Genomic DNA, 18,593 nt, shown 5'->3' with positions numbered 1-18,593 from the left:
GAAAAGGTGCATCATGAAAACATCCCAACCCAATGCTGCCCAAGCCCACAAGTCCAACATTAACCCATTAACCCAACACCAGTCCACAAAGTCCTAGACCTCACAAGTTTGCCTGTTTTTTAAGTAAGAAGAAGCAAATCTATCTTGGAAAATGTGTAGCCAAATGCTCCTGAGAAGCGAGAAAGGAGATATTTCATGTCCATACTTAAGACACATTGTCAGAAGAGACCCATCCCTAGAAAAGGACACCATGCTTGGTAGAGAGGGTTCACAGAGAAGAAGACAGTCAGCGCGGTGGGTTGACACCGTGGCTTCAACAATGAACTCAAACATAACACCAATTGTGAAGGATGGCCCAGGCATTGTTCGGTTGTGCACGTGGGTTGCCATAAATCAAAATGGACTTGATGGCACATAACAAGAAATAGAACCTTTGAACATATCCCCATAAGCCACTGTCCCTGTATACAGGACCCTACTGAAAACAGACGCATCTAGTTATGTTAATGAGGTCATACTGCTTGCGGAAAGTGAAGACAAATTGAAGCACTTACTCATAAAGTCCAGAGATTACAATCTTCTATGTGGATTACACCTCAACTAAAAGAAAACAAAATTCCTCACAACTGGAATACTATACACCATGATGATAAGCGGAGAAAAGAATGAAGTTGTCTTGCTTGAATCCACAATCAATGCACACACAGAATCAGAAGTAAAGAATCAGCACAATGCCTTGGACAAATCTGATGCACCAGACCGCGTTAAATGCTGAATAGCAAAAATGCCACTTTGAAGACTAGCATGAGCCTGACTCAAGCCATGGTTTCAATTGACTCAGGCATGTAAAAGTTGGACAATGAATTAGGCAGAATGAAGAAGAATTGGTGCATCTGAATTAGAGTGCTGGCAAAGAATACTGAAAGAATCTTGGGTTACCAAAAGAACAAAAAAAATTGGCCTGAAAGAAGTACAGCCAGAATGCCGTTTGGAAGTTATCGTGGCTGTACACTGATACAGATCAGAACTGGAAAAACAGGGAATCCAAGACAGATGATCCCGTCAGGACCAGGGCTGAGAGTGGCGATACCGGGAAGGTGGAGAGAGGGTGGGGTGGAAAGGGGGAACCGATTACAAAGATCGACATATAACCTCCTCCCTGAGGGGCGGACAACACAAAAGTGGGTGAAGGCAGATGTCGGACAGTGTAAGATATGGCAAAATAATAATAATTTATAAATTATCAAGAGTTCATGAGGGAGTGGGGGAGCGGGAAGGGAAGGGGAAAAATGAGAAGCTGATGCCAAGGGCTTAAGTGGAGAGCAAATGTTTTGAGAATGATGAGGGCAACAAACGTACAAATGTGCTTTATACAATTGATGGATTTTGATAAGAGTTGTATGAGCCCCCAATAAGAGGATTAAAAAAAAAAAAGAAGAAGTTATCGAGGCAGGAATTCTCCCACTGCATTTTGAATGTGTTACCGAGAAAGATGGGTCCCTGGAGTAGGTCATCATGCTTGAAAAAGCCAAGAAACACTAACACAAGGGAAAGCCTCAACAAGATGGAGGGACACAGTGGCTGCAACAATGGGCTCAAATGTAAGAATGAATGTGAGGATGGCCCACGACCACCTGGTGCTCCCTTCTGTTGTACATGAGGTTGCTATGAGTCCAACCGACTCCAAAATTCCTTGCAGCAGCAACAACGCACTTAGTTTTCTCCACCTACCAGAAAAGGGTTCTTGTCCCCAAAAGGCTATCTGTGGGTGTTTGGGGTTTTCTTACTCTAAACATGAAGAAGCATATTATCTCAGACATTTGAGGAGAAAACATACAAAGCACATCTCAACACCCTGTGCTGCAACCATGTGCTGCTTTCCCCTGAGCCCAGGGCTCTCCTTGGGCATAGGCATCTGCCTATCAGCTCTGCAGGGGACGTGGGGGAAAAGGCCTACTCAGAGGCTGCAGTGATCTTTGGTTGCCACTACACTTTCCCCAAACCACCAACAGATAATTGAAGCAAGGGAATAAAACGCACCTACAACTTGAATTTTTTTAAAGCATTAAAATTAACGTACCATTACTATGTACCCAAAACAAGCAAAACAAACCCACTGCTATTGAGTAGACAATTGGTGGTATATCACAAAATGGGGGGAAATGCCCCTAAGAACATGAAAAGCCCAACTTGCATAGAAATCCTTTACATCCGAGTTCTCTGTACTCAACAAGCCCATTGGTGAATTTCTGCCTATACCTGGTTTCCCCTTGGGCTTACTACATCACTCTGATGTAGGAACTGTAGCCTAAGTCTGGCCACAATATTGCCTCCGTATATCACTGTAAATTGCTAAACTATATTAAATGAACCTACCACCTATGATTTCAGAGTTTTAATAGTCTAGTTGCATTTTAAGCCAGTAATGAACCACTTGCTAGCACTTCTAAAGGAAACATTTTTATAAGTTACCCAGTTCTTCACTCAACCCAGTTCTGTCCACACTTATGTTTTACAATCAAATAGATAAAAATAAGAAGGCTTTGACTGGAGGAAAGAGCTGTGAACAGAGAGAATGTGTTCAGTTCTAGGTGAGTGCTTTCAGAGCAACCGGTAAGACTCCACAGAAAGTTATTCAGAGAACTCGTAGCTGACCATATAAAAAGGAAATCTTGGAATACAGCATTTTCTAAAAAGAAGTATCCTGGGGAAGTTAATCCAAATATAAGTAAAATAAGCTGTCAAGAGGTAGTTCAAAGTGGCTCAGCTTACATAGTGGCAGCGAATTAAAATGCTCTATCAGGATCAAGTTGAGGGGACACCAGCATGCTGCAAGGAGCCCCAGCAGTGTAGTGGTTGCCTGTTGGGCTGTGAGCTGCAGTCATTCGTTCAAAAGCCCCAGCCTTTCTGCAGAAGGAAGATAAGGTTATCCACTTCCACAAAGTTAGAGCTGTGGTTCTCAACCTTCCTAATGCTGTGACACTTTAATACAGTTCCTCATGGTGTGGTGACCCCCTAACCATAAAATTATTTTCGTTGCTACTTCATAACGGTAATTTTGCTACTGTTATGAATCGTAATGTAAATATCTGATGTGTAGGCTGTATTTTCATTGTTACAAATTGAACATAATTAAAGCATAGTGATTTATCACAAAACAATCTGTAATTACATATTGTGAAATATTTATGTGCTTTCCGATGGTCTTAGAACCCTGTGAAAGAGTCGTTCGACCCCCAAAGGGGTCGCGACCCACAGGTTGAGAAGCCCTGAGTTAGCGTCTCGGAAACCCACAGGCCTACCCTGCCCTATAGAGTCACCTTGTGTCAGAATCGATGGCAGTTGAGTTTGGTTTTGTTTTTGTTAACACAGCTGCCACCTTCGCCCCATGAAAGGTGCCACTAAAAATTTTCTTTTTATCTGTGCTAACGTGAAAGCGCCAACGTTTTAAACTCATATTTGCCTTGTCCAACATGGATGCACTAGCTGCGTGTGGCTACGACGCCCTTGAAATATGACCAGATTTCAAAGATTTAGTACCACAAGAATTTTAAATTGTTCATAGGTTGAAATGAAAACATTCTGAGACATTGTTCCAAGTCAACTTTTGAACATTAATTTCGGTCGTGTTTTTATTGTATTTAACATGGCTACTAGAAATTTTTTAATCGCAATTACTCTTTGCATTCTAATTCTACTCAACAACACTGTGGTGCATAAAGAATAAAACTAAACACCAAGTACTGAGCACGTCCAACGTGCCGCGCACTGTGCTAGGCACCCTGCATAACTTGGAACGCTGCTGTGGGGGAGGCACAACAAGCCGTGTTACAGGTAAAGGCGGAAGTGCCTCGCCCATCAAACCATGAAAGGAAGCAGCTGGGAGTCAGAGCAAGTATGCTCAGCAAACTATTTAAGAGACGACAAGAGCTAAGGGTGGGGCAACTCTCAAGCTGGTAAAGGAAAGATAGGGCACCGATATAGAATCCACGCGGGAAGCAAACCCCTGGGACCAGAGAACAGACACAACAGCATCATGTTTGCCAGCCTGTTTAGGGCGTGAAGGTCAACCTGAGTTTCACTGCCTTGACAGCTCAGGCTTCCCGGATGCTACCTCAGGGCTTGCTGCTCCCTAATGAAAGCCCATACGGCTCTAATTCCCTGGATAATGTGACAAGGACCTCACAATGACATTCATGGCAAGACACGAGGGGGCCTTGAAGACAGCAAGCACGTTGTCTCTCCCAAACGTCGGCACACATCCCACTCACTCACACTCCACCCCGTATTTCCACGATCTTCGGGGTCCCCAGCTCTAGGACGAGGGGAAGTGGAACCTGAAACATCTGCAATGAGGCAGGGAAGTGGTAGAGAAAGCAAAGGAGCGGTGGGGCAGGTACCTGAGACAGAAAGGGCTCCAGGACCTTACTGCCGGATCATCGCTGAGACACCACTCGGCACCCACGGCTACCAGCGACCCACAAGGTGCAACTGACCAGACGCTGCGGCGCAACTGACTCTGCTCTACCTACACTCGCAGCTATGGCAACTTGAACTAGCCGCCCAGCCGAAGCGGCAGAAGAGGACCCTGCTCATGCCGCCTCGCCCTCTGGGAGTTGTAGTCCATTCCGCCTTCAAAACTAGAGTTTACAAGGGGGATGTCTTCGTAAGAAACTGCAATTCCCAGAAATCAATGCGCCTGGCCTTCGGCTGAGTTTCCCGGAAGAAACAGAAATCGCTGGCAAGAAGTCCTCCGGACCGCGCCCTCTTGTTCAGGGCTTTAGTTTTCTTAAAGGACCAGAACCTGCTATCTAAGACAAACTCCGCTGAGAGCTGCCCTGACCCTGATCATAATTTAATCAGAAATATGTTTAATGTTTACTTTAAAAAAATAAAATAGTGGCTTGAAGGTAATCAAGCGGCCATCAAGCTCAAAAGCAACAAAGCCCACATGGAAGAAGCACACCAGCCTATGGCACCACAAGGTGTCAAAGGGATCAGGTATAAGTCATCATCAGAACAAAAAATCTTACCATAGTGAATGATGGGGGGAGTGCGGAGTGGAGATCCAAAGCCCATTAGTAGGCCACTGGAGATCCCCTTGCAGAGGGGTCTCGGGGAGGAGATGAGCCAGTCAGGGTGCGATGTAACAACCATGAGAAATACAACTTTCCTCTAGTTCCTAAATGTTTCCTCCCTGCTCCCACCACCATGACTCGAATTCAACCTTACAAGTCTGGCTAGACCAGAAGTTGTACACTGGTACAGACAGGAACTGAAAATACAGGGAATCCAGGGCGGATGAGCCCTACAGGACCAGTGGTGTCAGTGGCGAAACAGGGAGGGTAAAGGGAGAATGGGTAGGAAAGAGGGAACCGATTACAAGGAACTATATGTGACCTCCTCCCTGGGGGACAGACAACCGAAAAGTGGGTGAAGGGAGACATCGGACAGGGCAAGATAAGACAAAATAACAATTTATAAACTATCAAGGGCTCATGTGGGAGGGGGGAGCGGGGAGGGAGGGGAAAAATGAGGACCTAATGTCGGGGGTTTAAGTGGAGAGAAAATGTTTTGAGAATGATGTACAAATGCGCTTTACACAATTGATATGTGTATGGATTGCGATAACAGTTGTATGAGCCCCTAAGAAAAGGTTTAAAAAAATAAATAAAATAGCTATAATCATACAAACCCACTGTCGGCCAGTAATTCCGACTCATACCAACCATTCTGTGGATTTCTACTCACAGGGATCCTATGGGACAGAATAGAACTGCCCCTTTGAGTTTCCAACGCGGAACTGACAGCCTCATCTTTCAGCTCTGGAGTGGCTGGTGAGTTTGAGCCTTTGGTCTTTCCGTTAGCAGTCCAGCATTTAACTCACTGCGTCACCAAGCAGGAGGATAATTTCCAGCAGTAAAATGAGAAGAAGAAAAAAAATTCTTAATGTCTTATTCCAAAGGCCTCACAATCCTTAGCACTGAATGAGAACAGAGAAAGATTATCTAGTCCAACTCTGCAAGGTCTAAGTGTTTTCCCTAAGATTCCAATCCTCATGAATGAAAAAACAAAAATATAGAATGTGAGTCTGTCAGTTCATCTACTACTTGATAAATCTCGGGTATTATCTCCTCAATTCTAGAACACGAAAAAGAGATATTTCGCTCAGAGAAGTCAGTCTCGCTCATAAAATCCTCAACAGAAAACTGAACTTGGGAAAAGAGAAGAGGGAATTAGCACATATTGATCTCCTGGATGGTTATATTTTCTTCTTCCTGACAAACACCATTGGTCCTCCCCCTTCTCAAAGATAAAGTCAAACCTTACCTTATTTAGCACAGCTTTCCTACCTCAAGAAGAGCTAAATCCTAATAAACCACACAGCCTCCCTGCAGTACAGTAATTCTGTACTGCAACTATGATGTCAAACCATGTAGTTTCCCCTTGTTTCATTCAAATGTCTACATCCTGGTCTTTGTATACCTTCTGTATGAGCACAATTAAGTGTATTTCTAGGTAGTTAGTACTAACACTCACCACCGGTCTATTTGCAGTATCATAGTGATGTGTATGTTCTGAGATGAGGAGCCCTGGTGGTATATGTTGACCTGCTAAACTCAAGATCAGTAGGTCAAAACCACCATCTGCTACACAGGAGGAAGACGAGGCTTTCTACTTCCATAAAAATTGGCAGTCTCAGAAACCCACGGGAGCAGTTCTACTATAGTGTTGCCATGAGTCAGCATTGATTGATGACGGTGAGTGATGCTCTAAGCCATGCCACTCATTATTTCAAATATAAAAAGATATTTGAAACCTCTCAATGGAGGTTCCCGGCTGAGACAGACTAGGGAGAAAATTAAAACGAGTCTATGAGAGCCAAAATACAACCTTGAGTATATCGCACCTGAATTTAGAGAACACCGCTAGAATACATTTAATTCATTGAACACTAATGGCTGAGTATGGGATGACGTCAAAACCATCCTAAATGAAGAGAGCAGAAACACCAGGTCAAACTCATTACCATCTAGTCAATTCAGATTCAAAGTGACCCAACAGATCAGGGTAGAACTGCCCCTGTGGGTTTCCAAGACTGTAACTCCTTACAAGAAGTAGAAGCCTTGTTTTTCTCCATGCAGCACCAGGCAGTTTCAAACTGCTGACATTGTGGTTAGCAGCCCAATGCAGAATCATTCTACCACCAGGGATCCTTAAAGAAAGCCAAATGTCACTATAACAGGAAAGCCAAGAATTTCGTGTAATGGTAGTTGCACAACTCATTTTAATATGCTTAAACTATTGAACTATATGATATGTGAAATACATGTTAATAAAGCTGTAAAAAAAATTCAAGAAGAGGGTAAGAATGGTGGCACAACTCAAATATTACAATCACTGGCACAGGCATGTAGAAATGGTTGAGTTGGTCTCTGTTCTGCTATGTATATTCTCAACAATGACAGCAACACAATAAATATTTTTTTAATTAAAAAAAAGGACCGGAAAGAAAGAAAAGCTCATAGAGACTATCTGAAGAGACTCTAAAACTTTCTTGTGAACAAAAACTAGCTAAAGCAAGTGGAAAAAATCATAAAGGGAAAGAATGGAAGAGAAAATTTCAAAGTTTGAACAAGTGATCCACAATCGGTGGCAAGGAGGGTGTAGGAGGCCTGGTAGGGCTTGATCAAGGGCAATGTAACCAAGAGAATTACTGAAACCCAAATGGAGGCTGAGCATGATAGTGGGACAAGAGGAAAGTAAAAGGAAATAGGGGAAAGGACTAGGTGGCAAAGGGCACTTATAGAGGTCTAAATACAGGCAAGTACATATGTAAATATATCTATATTTGATGATGGGGAAATAGATCTATGTGCATATATTTATAGGTTTAGTATTAAGATAGCAGATGGACATTGGCCCTCCACTCAAGTAATCCCTCAATGCAAGAACATTTTGTTCTATTAAACTGGCATCCCATGATGCTCACCTTCCCTACATAATTGCTAAAGACAAATCAGGTGCATAAACAAATGTGGTAAAGAAAGCTGATGGTGCCCGGATATCAAAAGATATGGTATCTGGGGACTTAAAGGCTTGAAAATAAACAAGCGGCCATCTAGTTCAGAAGCAACAAAGCCCACATGGAAGAAGCACACCAGGCTGTGTGATCACAAGGTGTCGATGGGATCAGGTATCAGGCATCAAAGAACAAAAAATCATATCATTGTGAATGAGGGGGAATGCAGAGTGGGGACCCAAAGCACATCTGTAGGCTACTGGACATCCCCTTACAGAAGGGTCACAGGGAGGAGACGAGCCAGTCAGGGTGCAGAGTAGCAATGATGAAACATATAACTTTCCTCTAGTTCTTAAATGGTTCCCCGTACCCACCCACCCACCACTATCATGATCCCAATCCTGCCTAACAAATCTGGCTAGACCAGAGGATTTACACTGGTACAGATAAGATCTGGAAACACAGGGAATCCAGGACAGATTGACCCCTCTGGACCAGTGGTAAGAGTGGTGATACCAGGAGGGTGGAGGGAAGGTGAGGTAGAAAGAGGAAACCGATAACAAAGATCCACATATAACCTCCTTCCTGGGGGATGGACAACAGAAAAGTGGATGAAGGGAGATGTCAGACAGTGTAAGACATGACAAAATAATAATAATTTATTAAAATTATCAAGGGTTCATGAGAGAGGAGAGGCGGGGAGAGGAAAAAATAAGGAGCTGATACCAAGGGCTCAAGTAGAAAGCAAATGTTTTGAGAATGATGATGGCAACCAATGTACAAATCTGCTTGACACAATCAATGGATGTATGGATTGTGATAAGAGTTGTATGAGCTCCCAATAAAATGATTTTTTTTATTTCAAAGTTTGGCTCAAGAAGATCAAGTAAGGTATTAATATTCAAATACTTGGTTAGAAAATCAAAAGGGAAGAACCCACTTGACTTTTCTCAAATTGAAAAGACTGAGGAAAAAGCCAAGCCTCCAGTTGAAGTATTGAAGTATTCTAGAGGCAGTATATTGAGCAAAGCATCAAAAGAAAATGGAAAGAATCAATATACCACAAAGATTGCTGGACATCCACCTGTCTCAAGAGTGAGCCTAGGATCAAGAATTTAGGACACTGAAGAAACAATCCTACATTGTACTGAAGTTATTGGTAGACAACAGGCTCCAATAATTGACGGGTTATTAATTGAGATGTTTCAAAACTAGAGCAGCCCTGGAAGTAATCATTCTGTGTCAAGAAATTACATGGTCAGCTTAATAAAAGAAATCTGTAGCAGTATCCATTCCCAAGAGAAGGCGAACCAACAAATTGCAGAAATTATCAAAAGTATCATTAATATCACATGCAAGTAAAATTGTGTTGTTCTTATCATTCAGTGCCCATAATTATCCATAATTAGGTGCCCATAATGACCCCACATAATAAAACAAAACAATACCTGGTCTTATGTCATCCTCAAATTGTTGTGTTTGAGGCCCACTGTTGCATTTCTTTGGCGTATGGTCTACGAAAGACAACCGCACCGCCAACAAAGCGATCCCTCAGTGTATGTGAACTATCTGGGCACAGGACCATTTGAATGAGCATTTGTAACATCTCTGTCTGAAGTCATGGAGGAAGCCTCTGCCAGTCACACCAGAGACTGTGGCACAAAGGCTCAGAAGAGCAGAACCAAGGCTATGAAGTCACGTCTCTTCACCTGACCTGACTCAATGGACTTGTGCGACAGAGCACCTGGGCTGAGGCTGAGGAGACCCACGACTCTATCATTACTGTTTGCTGACCCTGATTTGTGTGACTCGACTCCATCACACCTAACAACAACATTAACTTAACTAATAAACCTCTTTAACCCAGAGGGGTGGGGAATACCTCTTTAAATTGGTAAAGGGCAAAGCTGTCACTTTTCTGTTGCCAATTATGCATGAGAAAGTGGAACAAGGAATAAGAAAGAACAAAGAGGAATTGAGGCCCTTAGGTGATGTCTTGGAGGAAGTACAATCAGAATGTGCCTTAGAGAAAAGGAAGGCAAAACCTTGTCTCATGTTCTTTGAACAGGTTGTCAGAAGAGAGCAGTCCCTGGAGAAGGACATAATGCTTTTTGCAAAGTAATTGTTGTTTTTGTTAGGTGCTGTCTAGTTGGTTCCGATTCATGGCAACCCCATGCACAACAGAACAAACATCACCTGGTCCTGTGCCAGCCTGACAACTCGTTAGTTTGAGCCTAGTGTTGCAGTCCATCGTGTTCAAAGTCTTCCTCGTTCACTAACCCTGAACTTTCCCAAGTATGATATGCTACTGCAGGGACTGGTCTCCCCTGATAACTTGTCCAAAGCACCTGGGATGAAGTCTCACCATCCTCACTTCTCAGAAGCATTCTGGCTGTTACTCTTCTAAACAGATCTGTTTGTTCTTTTGGCAGTCCATGGTACTTTTAATATTCTTTGCCAGCACCAAAATTCAAATGCATTGATTCTTCTTCAGTTTTCCTTATTCTACGTCTGACTTTTACTTATATGCGAGACCATCAAAAATGCCATGGCTTTAGTCCTCAAAGTAACAACTTTGCTGACCGACACCTTACAGAGATTTTGTGCAGTGAGTCGCTTGATCTTGACTGCTGCTTCTATGAGCATTGATTGTGAAGCCAAGCAAGACAAAATAGTTAAAGATTCCCATCTTTTCTATATTTATCTTGATTTTCTTATGGGTCCACATGTGATTACATTGAGTTGTAGTCATATTGAAATTATAGTCTATATTGATCTTCATCAGCAAGTGCTTCAAGCCTCCTCACTTTCTTTTTTTTAAATCATTTTATTAGGGGCTCATACAACTCTTATCACAATCCATACATACACCAATTGTGTAAAGCACACTTGTACATTCATTGCCCTCATCATTCTCAAAACATTTGTTCTCCACTTAAGCCCCTGGCATCAGCTCCTCATTTTCCCCCTCCCTCTCCACTTCCCCCACCCTCATGAAACCTTGATAATTTATAAATTATTATTTTGTCATATCTTACACTGTCCGATGTCTCCCTTCACCCACTTTTCTGTTTTCCATCCCCCAGGGAGGAAAGCCTCCTCACTTTCAACAAGAACAGTTGTGTCTATGCCAGAAATTTGGAAGAAAATGTGATAGTTAGGTTTATTGTGCCAAGTAGGCTTCCATAGGAAAATGTGGGTGGAGTTTAATCAAGTCACAGTTTGATTGAAGGGCGAGGAGATAAATGGCTTTCCAAGGCTGGCTCCCATCCCTCTTTCTCCCCGGTGATCAGACTAGTACTCTGCTGCCTGCGCTAGTGCTTTGCCTCAACTGTGTGCTGTGCTATGGTGGGCTGAGCCAACCATGGATCATGTTGCCTTGCCATGTGTGCATTGCTAGAGCTTGAGGTTCCGTCCATCAAGATCTGCTTCTCCACAGATCCATTGGGACCCATTAGCTATGCTCGCATGCTATTGTCCTCTGCTACACCACAACTTCTCATCTTCCTGCTGTTGTTGCCCCACACTGCTTGTCTTGCCTGGGGGCAGACTCTGCTGTCTGCTTCCTTGGCCAGTGCAAGTTGAAGGACCTGCATTATATTAACTGTTCCACAAAAGTGAGTTGAACTGAGCCTTCTCAACTGCTGTGTAGACTTACTAGCTGTTATATTCCTTCTTGCTATATATAATATATTCATAAGTGTCCTGGTTTTGTTTCTCTAGAGAACCCTGCCTAACACAGAACCTCACATTATATAACAATATCATTAGTATCACATGCAAGTATCATTTTACTGTAGATCATTCAACAATAGCTGCAGTAGTATATTGACACGAAGCTGCCAGAAATACAAGCTGGATTCAGAAGAGGAATAAAGGGTATTATTGCTGATGTCAGATGGATCTTGTCCAAAGGCAGAGGATACTAGAAAGATATTTGCATGTATCTTATTGACTAGGCTAATGCATTCAACTGTGTGGATCATAACAAACTATGGGTGGCCTGGAGAAGAATGGGAATTCCAAAACATTTCACTGTGCTCATGTGGAACCTATACATAGATCAAGAGGCAGCCATTCAAACAGAAGAGGTGAATATTTTCATGGTTTAAAATCAGGAAAAATACGTGCCATGGTTGAATCTTCTCATCATACTTATTCAATCTGTGTTCTGAGAAAATAATCCGAGAAGGTGAACTATCTGAAGAGGAATGTGTCATCAGAATTGGAGAAAGGCTTATTAACCACTTGCAATATTCAATTGACACAACTTTGCAAAGTCGAGGGTCGATGAAGACCCTCAATGAAATGAATTGGCAGCAGAGGGTACCACAATGGGGTTCAACATAGCAGTGATTGTGAAGACAGCCAGGAACCCCACAGTGCTTCCTTCTGTTGCACTTAGGAGTCACTATAAGTCCAAATGAACTCGTGGTGCCTATCACCAACAAATCCCCAACAAGCTCAGGTGCCTCACCAACAAGATCAGGAAACCAACTGAAAGCACCTGACAACAGCAACAACTTCACTGTCAAGAGTACAAAAAAGATAAAGTGGAGCATTTCATTTGCAACTTTTTAAGAATGAATAACTATTAGTGTAGAAAAATAAAATGTAGCTAAGTAATGTAACCAATATCCACTTCAATGGACAGTTGGAGGGGGTAGGTGGACATAAAAGAAACAGAAGAATTCATTCCTCAAAGACTACATTCTGATACTTGTACTAAGCTAATGATCTTGTTTAAGGAGGAAAATATAATGTTCTGTAGCTATTCCCATTATTTGCTACACATTAACGAATATTTTTGAGTAATTTTAATCAATCTGGGTGCAAACACGTTTCTCTTTATTTAAACTAATTTGTCTTCTTAGTCTCATAAATTTACTTGCCCTACTTTTAAAAGTTATGTTAAGAGAGACAAAAAGTTGTATTGATTTCCATACCAATTTGTGGAGCAAGCTATTAGAAAGTGGTTATCATAAAGGCTGGTTTAAATTTACTGAACTGAAACCTGAAGGTAAAAGAGCTTTTACCTACATTATGATTTCCATGAAGCCAATTTCATACATTCTAAATAAAATGTTAAAGATTTTTTAATATACCACTCTGCTTCCAGCCAAGAAAGAGTAACATCTTGTAGCCAGATTTACCTTCCAAACAGAATCTATCAAACAAAAATCTATGAAACAATGTTCTTCAAGACTAGATATCCAATAAGGGAGGATAATGAGAACTCAGAGACAGGAAGCAAATGAGGTAAGCCGTAGATAGTCTTGGTGCCTGGAGGGGAGCCAAGGTAGAGTCCCTAGGAGACAGACCTGGAGACACGGAAGCAGCTGGCATTTCCAGGACAAACTACTTGAAAGGACAACATTGTATAGGCAACAAGCTAGAGAGCAAGCCCCAGGGAATTGTCAGGTGTGCCACAGACTATTTGGCCAAATACTGACTAGAAAAGGCACCATAGGAGACAACATAAATCCACAGAGAAAGAACCATCTGCCAGAAAAAAATGCTTGGCACTCATACCAGAAAAGGAAAAGACCTAGACAAAGAAAACGGCAACATACAGCCACAAGAAACGAAAAGGATCTTATAGAAAGGGACGCATAAGCCAAGCTCATAGCTTAATGTGGTCTAACATTACAATTAACATTGTGAAAAGATCAATACGACCAACAGCAAACTATAGCTTTAATACAAGCCTGATCCCAATTCCAATATCATTCCTTAAAGGGAGCTTAATCACCAACTTTATATGGGGGGAGGGGAGACCCTAAATAAGCAAAGCAATACGGAGAAGGGGGGAAAGGGAACAAACTGAGGATCCCTCTTACTGCCTGATCTCAAAACCTACTACAAGGTTACAGTAGTCAAAACAGCACGGTACTGGTACAACAGACATAGGGCAAGTGGAGAGAATGGAGAAACCAGAAGTAAGTCCATCGCCTATGAGCACCTGAAATCACCCCAGTCATGTAGTGGACTGGGCTAAGCACTAAACTGCTAACCACAAGGTCATGGTTCAAACCCACCAGCTGTTCCACATCGAGGAATTGACTCAATGGCACTGAGTTATGGGTAACAGAAGTCTGACAAAGGATGACATTCATTAAATAAGGGGAAAGATAGTCTTTAAAAGTGGTCCTGGTCCCACTCTCATGATCCCAATTCTACCTTACAAATCTGGCTAGACCAGAGGATGTACACTGGTACAGATAGGAACTGGAAACACAGGGAATCCAGGGCGGATGATCCCTTCAGACCAGTGGTGAGAGTGGCGATACTGGGAGGGTGCAGGGAGGGTGGGATAGAGAGGGAGAACTGATTATAAGGATCGACATATAACCTCCTCCCTGGGGGGACTTACAACAGAAAAGTGGGTGAAGGGAGATGTCGGACAGTGTAAGATATGACAAAATTATAATTTATAAATTATCAAGGGGTCATGAGGGAGGGCAGAGCAGGGAGGGAGGGGGGAAATGAGCTGATGCCAGGGGCTTACGTGGAGAGCAACTGTTTTGAGAATGATGAGGGTAACGAATGTACAAATGCGCTTTATACAACTGACGTATGTATGGATTGTGATAAGAGTTGTATGAGGCCCCAATAAAATGATTTTTAAAAATGATCCTGGCAAAAGTGACTATTCAATTTTTACCAAAAAAAAAGAAACAGGATGCATGTCTCACAGCCTGTACAGGAACAAACTCAAGATAGATCAACCAGCTAAATGTAAATCCTAGAGCTATAAAGATTATCAATGAAAAATAGGGGCAAACTTAAGGGCCTTACTACATGATATATATACACAATCAGACATAACTGAACACACCACCCAAACAACAGAGGACAAACTAGATGATGAGAACCACCTAACATCGAGACACTCAGTGCACCTCCAGACTGAGGGGGAAATGGCAACAGCAATTAGCAGACAAGGAACTCATCTCTAAAATTCATAGAAAATTGCAGCACCTCAACAAGAGAAAGGTAATGCTCCAATCAAAATGGGTAGGGGACATAATGAGACACTTCATAAAAGAAGATATTCAGGTAGCAAATAAACATATGAAGAGATGCTCTTGATTCCTAGCCTTACATGAGATGAAAATCCATACAAAGAGATATCAACTCACCCCGACATTAACATCAAAGTTCAAAAACACAGAAAACAGCACACAGAAGGTGGCAGGGGCTTGAAGAAACTGGAAGCCTCATACAATGCTGCCACGACTGTAGGATGGCAGAATCACTGTGAGAAATGGTATGTGCTTTCACAGGAGTTGAAGCATAAATCCGATATGACCTTGCAATTCCTCTACTTCATATATATCCTAGAGAAAGAAATATGAGCCACAATACAAATAGATATGTGCCCCATGTTCATCACAGTACTATTCACAATAACAAAAAAGATGAGAACAAGCTAAATGCCCATGAATGGAAGAATGGATAAACTGCCAAATATACTCAAAATGGAATACTATGCAGCATTCACAAATAATAAATCTTCAAAATGCCTATAACGTGGATGAAAACGGAGGATGATGCTGAGTGAAATTGATCCATCACAAAAGTTTCCAGTAGTAGAAAGCCCCATCTTTCACCTGCAGAGTGGCTGGTGATTTCAAACTGCCCACTGCCAACCTTTGGAATTTCAGCGCAATGTGTAACCACTATACAAGTGCTAACATGTAGAAGGAAAGTAGTATATGTTCAAGAACCAATGGTACTGAAGGAAGAAGTCCATGCTACACTGAAAGCATCGGCCCAAACAAGGCTTTAGGAATTGATGGAATCTTAGTAGAAATGTTTCAACAAGGTGAAGAAGCACTGGAAGCACTCTTCTATCACAAGAAATTTGGAAGATAGCTACCTGGTCAACTGACTGGATGAGATCCATACTTGCACCAATTCCAAAGAGACGTTACCCAACAGAATGTACAAATTATAGAACAGTATCATTGATATAACATGCAAGTACATTTTGAAGATCATACAACAATGGTTGTATCTGTACACTGACAGGGAGCTGCCAGAATTCAGGCCAGATTCAGATGAGGACATCATGTCAGATGGGTCTTGGCTGCAAGTACAGAATACCAGAAAGAGGTTTACATGTGATTTATTGACTATGCTAAGGCAGTCAACTTGTGGATCATAACAAACTATAGACAGCCTTGAGAAGAATGGGAATTCCAGGACATTTCCTTGTGCTCACACAGAACCTGTACATGGATCAAGAAACAGTTGGGCAAAGAGAACAAGGGAACGCTGCATGGTTTAAAAGCACGCAAGGTGTGCATCAGGGTTGTATCTTCTTACCACTGAAATTCAGTCTGTATACTGAGTAAATAATCAAACAAGGAGGACTATCTGAAGAAGAATGTGGTGGAAAGTGAGGAGGCCTTGAAGCACTTTCTGATGAAGGTCAAGAATTACAACCTTCAGTATGGATTACAACTCAATGTAAAGAAAACTCAAATACACACAACTAGACCAATAGGTAACATCATGATTAACAGAGAAAAGATTGAAGTTATCAAGGATTTTGTCTTGCTTGGATCCATAATCAATGCTCATGGAAGCAGCAGTCAAGAGATAAATGGTCAATGGATGTATGTATGGATTGTGACAAGAGTTGTATGAGCCCCAAATAAAATGCTTTTTTTAAAAAGAGAGTTAAATGGCTCATTACACTGGGTAAATCTGCTGCACCGGATCTCTTCCAAGTGTTGAAAAGCAACATATGCATGTGAAAGTTGGACACTGGTGCTCACTTTGGCAGCACATATACTAAAATTGGAACAAAAGTTGGGCACTGAATAAGGAAGACAGAAGAAGAATTAATGCATTTAAATGATGGTGCTGGCAAAGAATAATGAAAGTGCCAAGGACTGTCAAAAGAACAAACAAATCTGTCTTGAAAGAAGTACAGCCAGAATGCTCCTTCGAAGCAAGAATGGTGCGACTTTGCCTCAAGTACTTTGGGCATGTTATCAGGGGAGATCAGTCCCTGGAAAAGGACATCATGCTTGGTAAAGTCATGGGGCAGCAAAAAAGAGGAAGGCCCATGGCAAAATGAACTCATTTTGCAACAAGGAGCTCACACATCAGATCAATTGTCTGTGTTGGTTGGCGGCAGGGGGTGAGGGGGGGAGTGTTTTATACAAAGAGCTGTTATGAGTGGGAACTGACTCCATGGCACCTAACAACAGCAGCAATTTGTGTGACACAATAGACATTGAGAAAGATGTAAGCAACAACCACTAACACATGGCACCAGGGAAGACACTGAGAGAAGTTTAAGTATTAAAAGCAAGAGAAGTAAATATTATTATACACATAATCCTGAAATCTACAGGAGATGCTAGGATAGATACAATGCATGCATAGGTTGAAGAAGTGTACAGGAGAGAGGGGGAAGACCCATGAATCTATAAATTTAGAGGATACTTATAGAGAGGCTATTTGTGTGTATTTTACCTTGGGTGCAAATTATCCATGAATGAAGTGGAGCATTCAGGGAACAACATTTTGAAAACTTCATAGACATAATCAAACACTAGAAATTGCTGGGTCTGGGGGCTCAGGCCCATATGCTCAGGGACACAGAGGTAAATTGGCATATACCATAGTGCACAAAGACAGTGTTCCACCTCCTATTCCAGTGAAGAGTGATTGAGTCTAAGAGCTCATGACCAGCCATCTCAAGTGTATCTATTGGTCATTTGCTGTCAAGGGGAAACAAAGAGTGACGAAAAATGAAGACAACAAAAGCAATTAGTCAAGGAGACTAATGCACTTTATGAACATCAGTCTTCGCAGCCCTGAGAACCACAAGAAGTAACTACCACTAGTTCCGGCCACCGCTACCAATGGCTCTCGAAGAGATCTCATTGAAAGGTTTGGAGAGAGAAAATGGGCAATAAGACTCAAAATCATCGGTAAGCAGATAGAGATTGGTAGACCCACAGAGACTATGCCCCTTGATCACCTTTCTGATACGGAAATAAACCCACTCCCACTGCTCAATTTTTGGCCAAACAGTATGCATATGTAGAAGGGGGAACAATAATACCAGGAAGGTATGATTCCTTAGCATAATAAAGTATTTGAGTTGAAAGGGGGCAGTATCTACCCAAGGACTTACCAAGCTCAGAAGGATTTAGAGAGGAGAAAAGATAAATGGGAACATAGGAGAGGACGGTGGTGGTATAATACAGAGACTGCAATCAGTGACGTGAAACAAAACAGTATAAATTGATGAATGGAAAATGTATCTGCCCCAGAAATCTTTACCGAATTCACAATTAAAAATATATATATATATAATTTTCTTTTTTGACTGAGGTATCATTTACATGTGACAAAGTGCACACATTTATTTATTTTTTATGGGATATCATTTCCATGCAGCAAAATTGACCCTTTGTAGTACATAGTTCTGTGAGTTCGGACAGACTCACAGTCATAGAACCACTGAGGTTTAGAACAGGCCACCCCTCAGTAAATCCCCCTCCCCTTGTACACAACTCCAACTCCCAGTCTTTAATCTCGGTTT

The sequence above is a fragment of the Echinops telfairi genome, unplaced genomic scaffold (genome assembly GCF_000313985.2).
Source record: "Echinops telfairi isolate 266 unplaced genomic scaffold, ASM31398v2 ScPeMD7_18;HRSCAF=68, whole genome shotgun sequence".
In the NCBI taxonomy this organism is placed as follows: Eukaryota; Metazoa; Chordata; class Mammalia; order Afrosoricida; family Tenrecidae; genus Echinops; species Echinops telfairi.
Note: the sequence above shows the minus strand (reverse complement) of the source record.